This window comes from Mixophyes fleayi, chromosome 9 (genome assembly GCF_038048845.1).
Source record: "Mixophyes fleayi isolate aMixFle1 chromosome 9, aMixFle1.hap1, whole genome shotgun sequence".
Taxonomy (NCBI): Eukaryota; Metazoa; Chordata; class Amphibia; order Anura; family Limnodynastidae; genus Mixophyes; species Mixophyes fleayi.
In genome coordinates, this window is record NC_134410.1 from 18,175,040 (window position 1) to 18,194,205 (window position 19,166).

Sequence of the window (19,166 nt, forward strand, 5' to 3'; positions counted from 1 at the left end):
ATAAACTCCTTTCCTCTGTACTTTGTTCTCATCCATTGATGTCATTCATAACTAACAGTCCATTCATATCTTCTCTTCCAGCCATTGTGGTGCCGCAAAACCGAGGACGATTGCCAAGATGGAATATCCTTTTATTCCCCTCATTTCATGTGCAGTAGAAGAGATCAGTGCAATGTACAACGTGGAGAGTCATCAATAGACATACAGAAATAATATTATTTATTCTTATTGTTGTCTTCTAAGTCAGTGTCATACACTCACATGCAATTGCAATATTTTCAGTTCTTTGTTTAAAGGATAAATCCAACTTTATTAACTTTAAATGTGCAAAATATATTCACAGGGTCTAATTGGCAAATGTAACCACTATCCTATTTATAGTCATTTGCTAGATACAAACTCTATTAAAATGTAGCACTTAAATCTACAGGAATGTTTCCACCTTAAGGGAGCCACGTGGATGCACTCTTCTGTACATTGCCGGCTTTTACCAGCTCTTTAAAAAAACATCTAGACATCAATGGGTTTGAACCAGGCAGATTAAAACGCTATTCGCTAGCTGTGGACAGAAGACTGCACCCACCCCATGAACATGGAGACACAAAGTAAAGGTAAGTGCATCATACATTCAATCAGAGAGTGTATTTAGCAACAGATTATACCTAGGATAACAATAGCTGCAACTTTAATTAACATATTATTTATCCCATGAGCAAAGTCCACCAAAGTCATCTCTCTCTATAATAAACAATAATTTTAGTGACGGATAACGACTAGCTGAGATTGGGATTTTCTCTAAACACGAACCTCTTTCTATAAACACATTCCCTAATTCCTCAGCTTCATCTTACGATGCTTTGTTGACCACTACCTTTAAATAATTTTAATAAAAGCAAATAAAAAAACCCGAGAATGTGCGCCACAGAGATTGCACAATAAGGGGCAGATTGAGTTGCTGGCGATGTGGTGCGGACATCACTGCGTTATCTGGCTGTGCACATTGCCGATACCTACAGTAGGAGTCTCCGCTCATTTTGAGCGGAGATTCTCAAATGAGAATCCGGAGACACCTCATACCGAATTGATATCCCCCTAAATAGACCCACTGTCTTATATATTGTCCCCTGTATTATCATGAATAGCTACAAGCTTTCAAAGCAAAATAACACTAAAACAAAACAGTATAGCAAGGTGTTCCACCTAACACTATAACATCATTTTGCTTTGAAAGCTTGGAGCTAATTATATATATATATATATATATATATATATATATATATATATATTCTTCAATACGTGAGGCTAATTAAGAGCTATTCCTAAAGGTAATGCCCATCCTCTATTATACACAAAATAACAGGAAAGAATAGTGCCTGGTGGTATATGGTTGATCAAATTTGGTTATAGCACCACAAGCTACCAGTGATGTACAACAGGAACGTTATTATATTCCTCGCATACTTTTACTCTCAGTTGTATTATATATTGCTTAGCACTATATTAGCTGTTTTTTATTGCTATTTGAACGAGATAAAATATTTTTCTTTTTTACCATAATGTTGATGTTTCTTTGCGCAATAATTCTGCCAGATGCTATTTGGTTTGTTCTTACCTAGTTTTTGGATTTGTAATTAATGTAGCATATTATTTCTCATATAATTACTGCTAATCATACACCACCAGGCGCTATCCTTTCCTGTTGTTTCAAAATAACAGTCCTCACTCTCCTACTTAACATCTCCACATAACACAATAAAACAAATGACCCAGTGCCTAACATATTAGCCCAAATGCAACCATAGCCCAAAGGCCATACCTAAAATATAGCAGAGCCATGTCCAATCGCCCTGCCCATATATTGCTTGACTCAAGTTGCCAGGGATCAGGTTTAACCCTGCTCAGTGTTACTGCTAAGAAGGAGTCATACTGTGCTTAGTTAAGGGCCATGGTTACTTCTACTACAGCCCATTGCTAGAATTTCATTGTAGAAGAAGCAACTAGCATTAGTAACCAGTCACAGGGCTTGTTGGTTTTCATTGGTTAGTTACTGGTCTGATCTGTGACAGAGAAGTAATTTCTGCCCCACGTGGCATCAACTTGAATGTGAATAATGATGAGCCCCGAGTTATCTCCTGCCAAGTCTTATAAATAAGTCTGATAAAGTTCCCTCCTCAACCCTCTGACCCCTGGTCATGTCTAAGAGTGGTAAACTAAGACTAAGGGGCCTACTTATGGAGACCTAAACCACATGGAAACTGCTTTTTCTGCATGGTTTAGGCATTTTTAAGTAAAATGTTCATTTACTATAAGTCTCATGCAGAAGATATCTCTGGCATTAGGCAAATTACCGCATTAACTGCAGTTTCCATAATAGTCAATGGGGACTGCGGTCTGGGCAATTTTATCACATTCCGTAAAGCTTAACTTTTCAGAACTTGTCCCCTATGGCTAACACCATCTGAAGAAGACGTTAGCCATTGAATCCTATGAGGAAAGGGTTCATCGGATCCCTCAATGCAGCTTACCTGCTCTTCCCTCCAGTTACTGTTGCAAAGTGGCTTTGCTCCTGTGTGACCTTAGGATGCACATACACAAAACCACTTTGCGATAGTAACCGGAGTTACGATAAATAAAGTCATGGCCAGGACAGCCTCCTATTCGATGCACTGTCCTGGGATCATATATTAATAAATTCATTAGAAAAATAATCTGTTATTGTGATTACAGATGATAATTAGCAGGGCAAAACCCGTTAAATTAATAAATAGACCTCTAAACCCGATAAAACCTTTACATAAACCTATCTACTCTGAAAGATAGCTTCAAACTGACTGGCTGACTAAAGCTAGCCATTGTCTTGCTTATTCGCCTGAGCACCGAGCATCGCGCAAACATTCCAGTTTGGCCATACACATGGATGGCTCACCTAGATGAACTCGTTCACACAGATGCACTTTTCATGCATTGAGCTCTTAACAAATTTAATTTCAAATGCAGCATTAAAATTTAGGAACACAATAGGACTTATTTAGTGTTAGGAGTCAATCCATCTAGAAGGTACAAAGGGGGGGGATAAATTTAAAATGTACAGACAGATATACAATTGGTCGGTGGGCTTTACCTAGTTCAACGCCTAAATTACAGTGTAAAAATAAAACTGTCCAGTATTTGTGTGGCCCATGCATCCAAACATGCTTCATCTAGGTGCAATATTTTATTTTCATGTGTTTGGTGACATGTGAAAAGTGCAAAAAGGCGGACGGTACTGAATAATCCCTCAGTGTTCAGACCATAAGCCTGTAAGTATAGTTAGAAGAACACAACACACACAGGCTGATAGAGTTAGTAATCTGAATAGATTTATGGGAATCACTGATAAAGATCTCAATGCTTACAATTGGATCATTAACAGGTATAGTGGCTTTCACCCGTGATATGTGTTTCTACTGTTTGTGTTACCATATTATACTCATGGTTCAGAATAGTTTACATTATTCTTGAAGCTTCGTCGATTTCACCTTTGACAGAAAAAAACTATTATGTACTTTGGACCTATGTAATGCATACTCCACAGGATGAGTTACCATCGGTCCCTATACTATGACTCAATTAATCCTTGTTACAATCTCCAATAGATCTCTCCTGTGTAGTAAGTTTGAATCCATTTTTTTCTCTTATTTTGTATATTCTTAAAGTTGAACTTTTTGAAGGTCAAATAAAGTATAGCAACTTTATTTATAATATTAATGGTACTAAATATTTTAATAAGTCTTTTGCTTTTCCAATAAGGATACATATTTATATACAGTATATAAATAAATATATGTGTGTGTAACTTATGATTTTATATTATGTTGTGTGTCTAATAAATCAGTAAAATATAAAATGAACATGTAAATATTGATGGTTCAGTAACAATTCTTACTAGTCTTGATTTCAGTTTGTATTTTAAAGTTTGAGGTTATGTCCTTTTAATGTTCTCTTTTTTTTTACTTTAATATATAATTTTTAGTTTAAAATGAATGTGTACTCTGTTTGCAATTATTTTATGTTCCTGTTTGTCAATGTGTTGTTCGTTCCCTTTTCTAATTAATTACTATGCCACTTTCATAATTTGACCAGCTACAGATAGACTTTTTTTTATAACATATATTCCTACTTAGGAGATTTCCAATTCTATTTGGAAATATTAAGCTTTGCCTGCTTTCGGTATGTTTACTGGCCATTTAATAAAAAACCACAGGAAGTACATAAACAAACATCTGATATATGAAGCCTGTACATGTAACGTACATTTAAGTTCACTGCAACCTTGAATGCAGGATTTTATTTTGGAGAAACTAGATACAATATATGCAGAAGGTGTGTTTTAAGATATCACACACATACAAACTTTTGGGTGGTGGGAGGCGCTACATTTTTGGGAGTGCTAAATTGTGACTGAGGTATAAACCGAAATTAATTTTAAAATATGTTGTTCATCAATGTAAAAAGGAAACATGGAAGAAAAATTTAATAAGGTTTTAATGTTGACATAGTCCCACGGTAAAGGCTGAAGACCATGAGTCATCCTTGGGCTGGTGCGTGAAGATAATTGAGTAGGAGAGACGAGGATGGAGTCAGGCGCAGATGTGGTGGCCCCCTCCACCTTCAAATCTTCATCCTCAGTAGCGCTCATTCATGCCTCCGTTCTGCTACACAGTTCAGATTTTAATTACAACGAAATGAGAGACAAAAGTGCTGTGACTCTTTTAAAAATCCAAGAGGGGCTGAGTTTCGAAAACACAGAGACATAAACTTTGGTGGAAGGGGTGAAGAAAGCAGATTATAAATTGAGGACATGTTCGTTTTAGCTACCGCGTACTAGCCTGGTGTGGGGGGGTTGTGTGGGGGGTGCAACGAGTGTATTAGCCTAGGGCAGCCTGAACCCTTAATCTTGCCATGTTAATAGGCATGTTAATAGGTATTTAGTCAGACTACAGGTAACTAAATTACAGTGCCATTTTGGGCAAATCCAGTTTGGTGGAGGAACACGCTGTTTCGCAGAAGTGCGACGTTCCGGTAATACAATTTTCAAGTTACACTTGTGCTTCGCCATTCTGCTGTGTGTTTTTAAACCTGTATTTCATGGAGTTTATAGTCTTTGAATAGAGCTGGGAGTGATATGGTGTGGGACGCCATTCAACAGGAAAAATGTTTAAAATTTTGCAGCCAAGAGCAGAAGAAAGTGAACAGTTTGCAGAACAGTTTTGAAAACTTGTGAGTTCCAGCATCTTTCAGAGCAGCCTCACAGGCAGGAAGGACATGGAAAGTAGGCTTTTCACAGATAACCACAAACACAACCTTTCTTAAATATCTGATCAGTGTTATGACTAACGGTCTTATCATCAACCTGTAGAACCAGGTAGAGAGGTCTTCACCTCTAGCTGCCGCCTTTCCCGTAGAGCTCCTTATGCTCTCAGGTACTCGGATGTCCCCAGGACTTATACTCTCGGTAGTACAGGTGTATGAGCGTACCGTAGCATAGGGTAACTGGGTGTAGAGTCTAGCGTGGTCAAAAGACAGGCCAAGGACTGGGTCCAGAGCAGTTATCGTGGTCAAGGTCAGGCAAGAGGTCAGGACCGGCAGCAGACAGGGATAATCCAGGAACGAAGCAAGGGTCAGGGCAACAGGCAAGAATCAAATCCAAAAGAACAAAGCCAATGGTCATACCCGGGAAGTCCAATAGAAATACAGGATCAAGCACAGCAGCAGACTAGACACAGAAAACTGAAACTATAAACGGCAGGGAGGTTAAGCCCTCCCTGCCTTATATTCTGACACTGACCAATGGCAAAACAGAGAGGACAGCATGATAATCAGCCCCAGGAGTTGATTAATTAATTTGAAGTACTTGTGCCTGCGCCCGGCTTCCCCTAATACCAGGGTGTGACGCTATCACTCACAGCGTCCCATCCGTTGTCTAGGCAAACAGGAAGTGACGTCCCGGTCGTCATGGAGACGGCCAGGATGCTTCCTGCGGGCACGGAGAGCCACTGTGGCCCGAGGCATCGCCGCGACTCGTGACAATCAGTTTCTAACATTTTTACATGTATGTGTGACATTGAGTCCGATAAACGACGTGTTCTAAATAGTATGATGCTGAGTCGGATGCATCTCAGCTGATCATCATCATTATTAGTTTGTAGCTTAGACCAGAGGTAGAGCACCCACAACTGGTCCATTTCCTGATAGGTGTATTTGTGTCTGCATCCAGGTCTACGTCAGTCGCCTTTGCTTGAACACTCCTTTATTGTACCTTTTCTACTCTTGCCTCCCCTTATTCACCTCTATAAACTTACTTCTGATTATTTGGTTTCCGGAATGGTAGAACCTTAATACAAGAATGATCTCAGCATATACCTAGAAATGTTCAGAATATGATACCAATAAAATGTATAAAGAGATGTGCTGTTGGTGTGTCTAACTAGTGTGACAATATCCTCTTTTATCTCACCTCTATTAGGCGTAAGAAGTCGTAAACATAAGATGCGACTGACTCTTCAGACTCAAGCTTAAGAGGTCCATTTACTAAACTGCGAGTTTGAAAAAGTGGAGATGTTGCCTATAGCAACCAATCAGATTCTAGCTCTCATTTTGTAAAATGTACTAAATATATGATAACTAGAATCTAATTGGTTGCTAAAGGCAACATCTCCACTTTTTCAAACCTGCAGTTTAGTAAATATCATCATTATCAGCATTTATTTATATAGCGCCACTAATTCCGCAGCGCTGTACACAGAACTCATTCACATCAGTCCCTGCCCCATTGGGCTTACAATCTAAATTCCCTAACACACACACACACACACACACAGAGAGACACACAGAGACTAGGGTCAATTTGTTAGCAGCCAATTAACCTACCAGTATATTTTTGGAGTGTGGGAGGAAACCGGAGCGCCCGGAGGAAACCCACGGAAAACACAAGGAGAACATACAAACTCCTCACAGATAAGGCCATGGTCGGGAATTGAACTTATGACCCCAGTGCTGTAAGGCAGAAGTGCTAACCACTACACCATCGTCTTGCCCCCAATATACCCCTAATTCTTTTTTTTATAGGCATGCACAGTAGGGAAATTCAAATTTTATGCTACAAAAATGTAACTCTACTTAAGGCCCAAAGTAACATGAATATTAGGCTTATTTGTCCTTTCATTTTAGACACACACACTTTTGTTTTACACTGATCTCACTTATTAGAGGATTTTGTAACGTCCTTTTTCTGAAGAGATCTCTTGTAACGTATACATTACATATAATTGCATACTTTCCATATAATGACAGGTTTACCATTTTATTTCAACACATATACTGCCATCTGAAACATAACTAAATAATCTTAGGAGTGCACATGTTACAAACTATTAATTACTGTTCATTGATAATAGACTGTGATTAACAGTATAATTCTATGTCAATTATACATTCTTAAAATTGGAAAATGAAGAGTGTTTCAGGTCAGGTTATATATAAACTAAATTCACGACAACAGAGGTTTTGATAAGTAATTACTCTCTGCTTCTTCTTTGTGGATTGTTTGGATCTCAGGAAGGCAGCATGGCAATTGGGCATTGCCCAAGTAAAGCAGCATTCTGGCTTGGAGTTGTCCTTGTAATACTAAGGCTGCACCTGACAGGTAAGAGAAAGCGAGGGAACAATACAATTCCATTAAGTAAAGATGACGTGAGAGAGAAGCAAAGTGAAGACAAAAAGTAATTATTTTTTTGGGGAGCAGATCACCCTTTAAAACGGAGGCCTTTTCAGAAAAACAATATCAGACATCGTACAAATATAATAGATTTAGAACCATTGCTGTTATTAATAGCTGAAGGCTTTATGTAATATATGCATGCTTTTTCCGTTTATGTCGAGAAAATAAATTTTATGTTCCATTTTTATATTGCTTTTTTTTAGCAATTCTATATATGTCTTTTGTGCGCCAGTAGTTATGTATATTTATTGTCGCCCATTAAGTAAATCCATTTTTATATTATGTAAATCTTGAGGAAATATATACTATTTTGTATGCAAAGAAAACTAGTTAACACTAACATCAAGTCAGGCTCATTAATTATAATTAATTAATAATAATATAATTACTGTTAAATAATTATTTAACAGTAAATGTGCCGTCGAGTTGAATTCTGTGCCGACAGAGAATTATCTTGAAGGTTTGCTTGTATACTCGATAACAGCAAATCTATGGTTTGTTATGTAAAATGAGTAAAAGTGGATTACACGTTACTTTAACTGCAGCTACAGAATTGGTGAAGCTGATTCATCCTCAGGCATAATCTGAACGCAACTGGTGTTTAAAAAAAACACACATAGAACTTGAGTGTATTTCCCACCGTATTCAAATTAGAGATGCTCAGGCTCCGTTCCTCGAGAACCGAACACACCCAAACTTAGGGGATCCGAGTACTAACTGAGCCGGCTTGGTACTTTCGCGAGCCCTCGGAATTAAAAACGAGTCAAAACGTCATTGTTATGTAGTCGGATCTCGGATCTCGCGAGTTTTGAATTCCTGTTTAAGATCCAACATAACGGGGGGTGGGAGGGAGGGCAGACCCCCAATTTTATTTTCTACCACTGCTGTGTGCCAATGTGTCCTAGATGTGCTAGGAACTGCCGTGTGTTTGTGTCATTGCTCTGTCGCTTACCATCCAGCCAGGTCGCTGCAGTATTTGTCCGAAAGTGTATGAAAATAATATTGTGATCTGTCAGGTGGTCAAAATTGACTGCAAATGGGTTGAAATTAGTGTTATTGAGGTTAATAATAATATTGGAACAAAAAAAGAGAAAAAATCTGTGATTTTAGCATATTTTAAGATTTTTCCTAAAGATCCAAAACCAAAACCAAAACACACAAGGGCGGTTTTGCCAAAACCAAACCCAAAACACGAAGCTAATCCAGATGCAAAACCAAAACCAAAAACCAGTTCACGGGGGTCAGTTAGCATCTCTAATTCAAATACAAACGGAACTAAATATAAATTTCCATTTGAATCTGGGTATAGGCACGCTCAGTCTCAACGGTATCTACCGTATGTACACTGACAGAACAGACTGCAAGATACACACATGCATATGTGCAGTATAAGGTCCCATCAGAATGCATGTAAAAAAATATTTTATAAAACAATGAACAACTCAATACTATAATCATTAATAAAAGTATTGTTTTTTTTGTTTGGATTTTTTACATTAAATACATAAGTTAGGATGTTCTTAATGCATACCGTACATTTTTTATAGTTTCCCTTACTTACAAATACATGTTCCGAGCTATCTAGTGGCACGCATACATGTATAATATAATAAGACTATGACGTGCCAGTCATCACTGCCAGTCGGCACTTACACCGGCCCTGTAACTGGTGCAAACGATACGGCTAAAAAACGTGTACCCAGAACATGAATCAGCCGTATCTGCATTGGCACGCCCTGACTGTACATTGCCTACGTTAGTCCGCGCCTTGCCTTGTGTTTACCCAGGAAACAGAAAAAAGGTACAAAATGGCCAAGCTTGCTCTATACTCACTGATATGAAACTGCATAAAGGCTGAAATTGATGATATTGTTGCCATTATTAACAAAGGAATTACATTTATGCCGCTGACTTCTAATAATATCATAGACATTCAGATCGGGTCATGTGAATTTAGTCATTTTTGCAACGTGTGTGGCCAGACAGGTATTTGGATGTGATCTAGCAGAATGATAAATTTTGGTCTACCACCATCCCTCAATGGCACGTGTTTTGGGTCATCGGTCAACCAGAAGGCAACAAGCAAAAGCGGTACAGTCATCTATCCCAATTTTGAAAGGGACCAAACTGAAGGGAACAAATCTGTGCAGTTTAAGCCACATTGTGTGCATGTGATCTAGGCAAACAACTGCATTGCAAAGTGGGAGGAACTATACATGCTATACTATAATATATATATATATATATATATATATATATATATATATATATGTGTATTATACATACTATACATCCTGTACTTGGACAAAAGAGTACTAGATTACATGTTGTTGAGCAGTTACTGACAGTAAGGAAGGTGTGAACTGGGAAGGTAAATTTAGGAGTAAATCCAACTCTAGTCTAGGGAAATTTGCAAACTCTGCTGCAATTACACTGGTGCAGATGCCCTCTCTTTTTGTATACAGGGAAAATACTGCCTACTTTTTCATGCAGCTTTTCACGCATCACACAAACACTATGAAGCTTTATTTTTAAACTGCAATGTAGAGTTTAGCTACGATGCACCCCCCATACCCCCCCACCAAACTCAGAGTGTATCCACACATTGCACATTCTAACTGAATTTACTCCTAATTCTAAATGGGGCACTATTAATGTAACTTATAAGCAGGCAAGGCAAAGCGTTATCCTCTTTATGGCTGGATGTTATCTCCCTTGACGACCAGGATAAGTCTCATGTTTTGGCCACGTGCCCCTTTTGCAGAGTCTCTTTTTGTTTTCTTAGTCTACACAAGTAACTTTTGTATTGTTTTTCCATAACTGTTAATGTTTTGTTACAGCCTTTCCTATGAAATAGTTTCTTTTTCTTCCACAAATTACATTTACACGTTTCGTGAGATCTCTGGAATTTAACCTAAAATACAATCGGTTAATTGTGTTATGTTATTATTGCACTTGGGTAGAATGTACACAACCAGGGATAAGGCTGGGGGCAAGAGGACAAATTTCAGGGGTGGGCTGACACCACTTGTAAAATATTTGGATGTCTTTATTCCATATGGCATGCAAACATTTATGCAGGAGTGCGCAGCCTTCATTAACTACTGCTGCCTTTCTACATCATCTACATAATTTCAGGGAATATATGTGGATAATAGCGACTTAAAAAGCAGGCGGTAGTAATACAAGGGTTAATTTACCTACACATTTAAAAAAAAACTAAATAATGCCCAGAAATCACTGTTCTGACCCATCGTGACAGTACATAAATGAAGTGTGATGGATTAGTTCCTTCTTGTTGCATCACAAACATAAGAAATAAAACCGATAGTGTGAACTCAAATACTACATGGGTTCTGTGATGGGACAAAAATCTCTAGGGGCAACTTTCTAATTTGTTTAGATATTGATTTCCTTTACCTAGTTTCAGCTATCTATTTGACATGTTTGTTTTTACCAATTTGCATATTGCATTGTGTAATCTGAGTGTTCAGTCACCACTCTGTCTCCAGTTCCAAAAACTGAGTGCTGGAATTCCATGTTTTAATATCCGTCCCCACATCCATTAAACTTAAATCAGTTGATTCTTTTTTTACCCCCTCTGTTAGTATTTCTCTAAGGAAAGAGAATAAGTTTGAAACGTACAATATGCAGGGAAAAGCTAACCCTCCATCTCTGCCACTCTTACGCACAGATCAACTGTGCATCATTCTAAATCTCTTCCTGGACAACCACGTTGTAGACTAAGAAAGAATAAAATTCTATCTAGAAACAGCAGCTTCCACAGTCTCAGCTGCCAAACCTGAATTGTGGGATATTTTGGGTTCAACAATTGGCATCAAAAGGTAGAACATTTGAAATAAAACATAATTGCATACATGAGGGTTTGGGCATGTACAACATCCTAAATCTCACAATTTCATGGAACGCATATATATTGTTCATGAACTGTTTTTTTCTATTTATAGTGACACAAACAACTATAGCAACAACAACCACTACAGCTGCAGCAACTACAACTGCTCCTCCTACTACAACTCCCTCTGTGACCACAACTGCTCCTCCTACTACAACTCCCTCTGTGACCACAACTGCTCCTCCCACTACAACTCCCTCTGTGACCACTACTGCTCCTCCCACTACAACTCCCTCTGTGACCACAACTGCTCCTCCCACTACAACTCCCTCTGTGACCACAACTGCTCCTCCCACTACAACTCCCTCTGTGACCACAACTGCTCCTCCCACTACAACTCCCTCTGTGACCACAACTGCTCCTCCCACTACAACTCCCTCTGTGACTACAACTGCTCCTCCTACTACAACTCCCTCTGTGACCACAACTGCTCCTCCCACTACAACTCCCTCTGTGACCACAACTGCTCCTCCTACTACAACTCCCTCTGTGACTACAACTGCTCCTCCCACTACAACTCCCTCTGTGACCACAACTGCTCCTCCCACTACAACTCCCTCTGTGACCACAACTGTTCTTCCCACTACAACTCCCTCTGTGACTACAACTGCTTCTCCCACTACAACTCCCTCTGTGACCACAACTGCTCCTCCCACTACAACTCCCTCTGTGACCACAACTGCTCCTCCCACTACAACTCCCTCTGTGACTACAACTGCTCCTCCCACTACAACTCCCTCTGTGACCACAACTGCTCCTCCCACTACAACTCCCTCTGTGACTACAACTGCTCCTCCTACTACAACTCCCTCTGTGACCACAACTGCTCCTCCTACTACAACTCCCTCTGTGACTACAACTGCTCCTCCCACTACAACTCCCTCTGTGCCAACAACTACTCCTCCCACTACAACTCCCTCTGTGACCACAACTGCTCCTCCTACTACAACTACCTCTGTGACCACTACTGCTCCTCCCACTACAACTCCCTCTGTGACCACTACTGCTCCTCCTACTACAACTCCCTCTGTGACCACAACTGCTCCTCCCACTACAACTCCCTCTGTGACCACAACTCCTCCTCCCACTACAACTCCCTCTGTGACTACAACTGCTCCTCCCACTACAACTCCCTCTGTGACCACAACTGCTCCTCTTACTACAACTCCCTCTGTGACCACAACTGCTCCACCGACTACAACTCCCTCTGTGACTACAACTGCTCCTCCTACTACAACTCCCTCTGTGACCACAACTGCTCCTCCTACTACAACTCCCTCTGTGACCACAACTGCTCCTCCAACTACAACTCCCTCTGTGACTACAACTGCTCCTCCCACTACAACTCCCTCTGTGACTACAACTGCTCCTCCCACTACAACTCCCTCTGTGACCACAACTGCTCCTCCCACTACAACTCCCTCTGTGACTACAACTCCTCCTCCCACTACAACTCCCTCTGTGACTACAACTGCTCCTCCTACTACAACTCCCTCTGTGACCACAACTGCTCCTCCTACTACAACTCCCTCTGTGACCACAACTGCTCCTCCTACTACAACTCCCTCTGTGACTACAACTGCTCCTCCCACTACATCTCCCTCTGTGACCACAACTGCTCCTCCCACTACAACTCCCTCTGTGACCACAACTGCTCCTCCCACTACAACTCCCTCTGTGACCACAACTGCTCCTCCCACTACAACTCCCTCTGTGACTACAACTGCGCCTCCTACTACAACTCCCACTGTGACCACAACTGCTCCTCCTACTACAACTCCCTCTGTGATCACAACTGCTCCTCCTACTACAACTCCCTCTGTGACTACAACTGCTCCTCCCACTACAACTCCCTCTGTGACCACAACAGCTCCTCCCACTACAACTCCCTCTGTGACCACAACTGTTCTTCCCACTACAACTCCCTCTGTGACCACAACTGCTCCTCCCACTACAACTCCCTCTGTGACTATAACTGCTCCTCCCACTACAACTCCCTCTGTGACCACAACTGCTCCTCCCACTACAACTCCCTCTGTGACTACAACTGCTCCTCCTACTACAACTCCCTCTGTGACCACAACTGCTCCTCCTACTACAACTCCCTCTGTGACTACAACTGCTCCTCCCACTACAACTCCCTTTGTGAGCACAACTGCTCCTCCCACTACAACTCCCTCTGTGACCACAACTGCTCCTCCCACTACAACTCCCTCTGTGACCACAACTGTTCTTCCCACTACAACTCCCTCTGTGACCACAACTGCTCCTCCCACTACAACTCCCTCTCTGACTACAACTGCTCCTCCCACTACAACCCCCTCTGTGACCACAACTGCTCCTCCCACTACAACTCCCTCTGTGACTACAACTGCTCCTCCTACTACAACTCCCTCTGTGACTACAACTGCTCCTCCCACTACAACTCCCTCTGTGACCACAACTGCTTCTCTCACTACAACTCCCTCTGTGACTACAACTGCTCCTCCCACTACAACTCCCTCTGTGACCACTACTGCTCCTCCTACTACAACTCCCTCTGTGACCACTACTGCTCCTCCCACTACAACTGCTACTACTACAACTGCTCCTCCCACTACAACTTCCTCTGTCACCACAACTGCTCCTCCCACTACAACTTCTACTACTACAATTGCTCCTCCATCTACAACTCCCTCTGTGTCCACAACTGCTCCTCCAACTACAACTTCCTCGGTCACCACAACTGCTCCTCCCACTACAACTGCTTCTACTACAACTGCTCCTCCCACTACAACTTCCTCTGTTACCACAACTGTTCCTCCCACTACAACCACTGCTACTACAACAACAACTGCTATTCCTACTACAACCTCCTCTGTCACCACAACCACAACTACCACTGCAAATAATCGTGTCTCTACCGTTACTGGTAAGTATTATGTCATATTTTATGGAAACAAATTAAAAGTTGCAACAATACAACTAGCCTCCATGACTTGCCAACATATCAATACAGTAATACAGTTTTTGATTTTTTGGGGGGGTAAAACAAAATATAGAATAAAACAGTTATTTTAAATTAAACACAGTGTAAGATTCTCATATCTCTGCCCGATCATTGAGGCATAAAACACACCTAGGGCTAGATTTACTAAGCTGCGGGTTTGAAAAAGTGGGGATGTTGCCTATAGCAACCAATCAGATTCTAGCTTTCATTTATTTAGTACCTTCTACAAAATGACAGCTAGAATCTGATTGGTTGCTATAGGCAACATCCCCACTTTTTCAAACCCGCAGCTTAGTAAATCTAGCCCCTAGTCTCTAAGGGATTAGAAAGTAGTGTAGAAGAGTGTGTATTCCTGTATATGTGTGTACATATGTTTATTCCTGTGTCAATTGTGAAACAAGGGATAAGAGTGTCAATACCCCAATGGTCATTGCAGATGTATCACTTAGGACCACCAGTGCTGGAATTATTGTCAAAAGGAGACACTGTTGGAATGAATGTTTAATAAAATAATATTTTGATGAAAGAACTCTTAACATAATTCTCAACAGTCCCGATTTAGCTAGGCAAGCCCTGAATGAGGAGTCTGTCTTGCATATTTGGTTCCAACTGTCAAAATGTTGAGGAAATATTAACAGAAGCATTGTAGTGCTGGGCACCCCACCTCCCCCGGGGGATGTGACCACGCCATCATCATGATGTTGCCACACCTCATATTGTGTGTGCCCCAACACTTTGAGATGGAGTGAACACTGTCCTGATTGATAAGTACTAATGCTGGGATTTATGCTTTCAGTGTCTCTGCAATAGTGCAATTGCACTTTCACTGAACTGTGTATACCTAATCATTGTATACTTTAGGCGTGTCTTATGCATGCTTTATGGGGTAGATATAATTTAATTAAACACAGAACAACTACAAGTATGTTTTATTTGCATGACATGAGTCTTATTATTGATAATAAATGCTATAGCATCCCACAATTTGTTCTGATTATAAAGTTATGTAATTCATCAATTATAATGTAATATATCCACCAATTCCTTGCTTCTTTTATTTATCTAATATATACATATATTTAATCTATTACAGAGTCAACAACTGCAAGTCAACCAGCAGGTATGTTGTAGAAATCATTAATTCTAACAGATCAGTTGCAGCATTAATATACTGTGTCAAAACAATGAGTGTAGTATAATTTATGTTTTATGTAGCAAAATACAAAGAACAAAGCAAGCGATCAGTGAGGTGCGCAAAGTCACAACATCAACCACATACACAATATAACTACTCTCAGGGGCAAGCTGGGCTGGGCCTTTCCCATAATTGGCTACCTTGGCTGGGTCTCTGGGCCACCTACATTTTTATTCCTTGAAAATGTTCCTAAAAGGCTGCTGAGTCGAGTCTTGCCCCCCCCGCCCTCCCCCCATCCGCCCCCCCCCCCCCCCCCATCCGCCCCCCCTGGGCTAAAATTTGCCAGCCCTCCCCTGACCACTCTTGATACATAAATGGCCAGTGATAATTGCTCACACACCACTACTCTACACTGATTTCCTATAGGAGCTGGTCCTACAGTCATAATAGGGCAATATATCTCCATTCCCCCATAGACCTCTAGTACAGTTTAGAAAATGAAAGCAAGCATATGATTGGTTGATATGAGCAACATCGCCTCTTCTTTGCAGTTGCCTGTGGAACAGGTTTTTTTTTTATAAATTACCTTCATTGTCTCTATCTCCACAGAAGTACAAGGAAAGACAGTTCCCGGATGGAGTATAGCCATGTTTGTGGTGATGCCCCTTACCATCATGTTTTCTGTAGGATATACCTGCATGGTAAGCAATACATGGATAAGACAGTACAGTATATTATGTTGCGTAATACTGTATATATACTATAATAATAATGCTATAATGTAATGTATGATATAATGTATAAAATATATACTACTGTATACCAATGGTGTGAAACTTTTGTTTAGCTGGGACCCCCAAATGTCATTAGGCCATTTATAGAACCCCACGGGAGATGGTTTCACCAATAGAATTTTGTTCCAATATCCCAGTTGGGGAGATAACAAACAGGTTTCACATCTTGTTGTATACAATACATTTAGCATATGTCTTGTGTTCATTTTCTTCAGCCCTCATTATTGTCAATGAGCAAACTTCTGATGCTGAATCATCAGTTTAAAATAAGATTGCAATGTCAATGCACCTTCACAATATCAAATGCCATGATTAACTTTGGGAGGGTCTTTTCTTTGTGATCCTTCAGAATCACCTTTTATAATTTCTATAGTAGAAATCCTATTGCTAAGTACAAGATAGGATCTCCTCATTTCCTTTTTATGTTTATTCAAATCATCCAACTGATCATACTATGATGGGCAAAATTTCATGTTTAAAGTTGTCTGCAGTCTTATGGCTGAAATGAAGTAGGTAGCATACCTTCGTTCTGTAGTAGGACTGGGTAAAGAGTAATTCCGCACTAAGTAATAAGGCTGATAATCCCTTAAGTAACTGACACATAATATTTGCTCTGTTTTCTCTCCGTCTCCTGTAAGAGTTTCTGGGACAGTCATTTTGGGGGAACTCTCACAAAAAATTTGTTTACTTAGTATGTCTTGAAGCACTGAACCTTGCAAAATGCTAATTCGCCCATTTGGCCCATGGAAATTTCACAAGATTCACCAGTGGAATTTGGTTTTAGGTGTTCCCAGTTCTGCCCTAATCATACCAGACATATTTGAATGTCATCCCAACTGGTGTCATAGACCGTTATTGTAATTTAAATATAAATATTATTGGATGGCATTGAACAGAGCAAGGAAACAAAACTCTATTTGCACAAAATGTTGCTACAACTTTACTCATCTCCATATGTGACTTAGGAATGTAAAAGTGCCCATGTATGTATGTATGTAACTAATAAGACAGATTCAGCCTTTTGGCACCAAGACAAGATTGTTGAATCACTAGGAGCACAATTGTATAATGACCACACACACAGTGAGACATTGGTCCTCATCATAAACGTCTGAATGCTCCTGATTAGATGTTAATTGGGATTGGCAGTTGTTTTGTGCTCAAATAAACTGATATTTGCAACAAATTGAGTCTAATATGTCATCACATTGCCGGGTGTATACGATCTTAATGTTAAGATAATGGGGTAATGTTTATTCCTGTTTTCCTATGCATCGCCACTGACCTTACCAGTACCTCAACAAGCTAATAGGCAAATAGTGAGTGAAAGATGCACCCTTTTATTATATATAAAACACACAGCAAACAAAATAATAGCAAATTTGCGACAGCACCAGAAATCCCGGCTGCTGAGCCACGTTCCTCACTCATCTACCCACATGTTGGGTACTGGGCTCAATGTCTTCCTGCTTTTTTTAGGTCCCCAAAGAAAGCACAGTCTGTGGAGACTTCAATGTCCACACAGGCGGGACCCTGAGCCAGTCTGAGAGGAGTAGTGACTCATAGTCAGCAGTCTCCTGAAGAGAGAACCCCCCTCCCCCATCTCCCTGCATCTGGGTCTTTTAAAACCTCCCTATTTCCCATGGTAGTGTGTCTTCAGATGAGAATTCCCTTATCCCACACATCCAACTTGGATTGGGTTTCCACTTAACACTTCCTTGGCAACACTTAAGAATTGAACAATGGACATAAAATACATACATTTATGATTAACACAACACTAGCCAAGCAATGGAAAACTCAGCATGAGAAGTGCTGTCAATCCGGCTAAACCGCTAGTTTCAATGTCCTGACACCTCCATTTCATTACACTTAATAATTTGTTAATTAGTAAAGATAGCATTAGGACATTTTTTTAACAAACATAATATGGCTTCTTAATACATCATATACATAAATGTTTAATAAGAAATATATAATAATGTGTATTTTGTTTTTGTAGTTGTGCTGGAGAATCCCTGGGTACTTCTAGTGAGATTACAATGCAATTGATTCCATGAGGACTGACTCTCCCTGATTTGCAATTAATTCTGCTATTTGCAGCAAGATCTCCTTTTTGTAGAGCGCTGTATAGTATGTTGGAAGAACCCTGTAATTGCAATGCATCGTATCGTGGTCAACAGCATGGATCAATTTGGGTTTCGGGATTACCCATATATTTTGCCACTGTATTTTTTCTCTTGCTGTTATATTAATATGTTTATTTGAATTAATTTATAGCTGCTTCTAATTTATTTAAACCATAATGTGATTTTTTTTCGCCTCTTGTATATTATTGAATTTAGCATTACTACAAAATTTAACTAATTTATGCAATTTTTACAATGGCATCAAATTTAAGGTCACAATGCGTTTAAATGTCTCACTTTTTGTTTTTTAATATCATCCACTTGGTTGCCATATTAATCTCTCACCACTAGGCATAGTCTGGATGCCTAGTGGTGAGATCTTAGAATTATCATTCTCTTTCCCTGCATTCCAGCGGTCTACCTGTGAATTTAAGTTAAGATTAT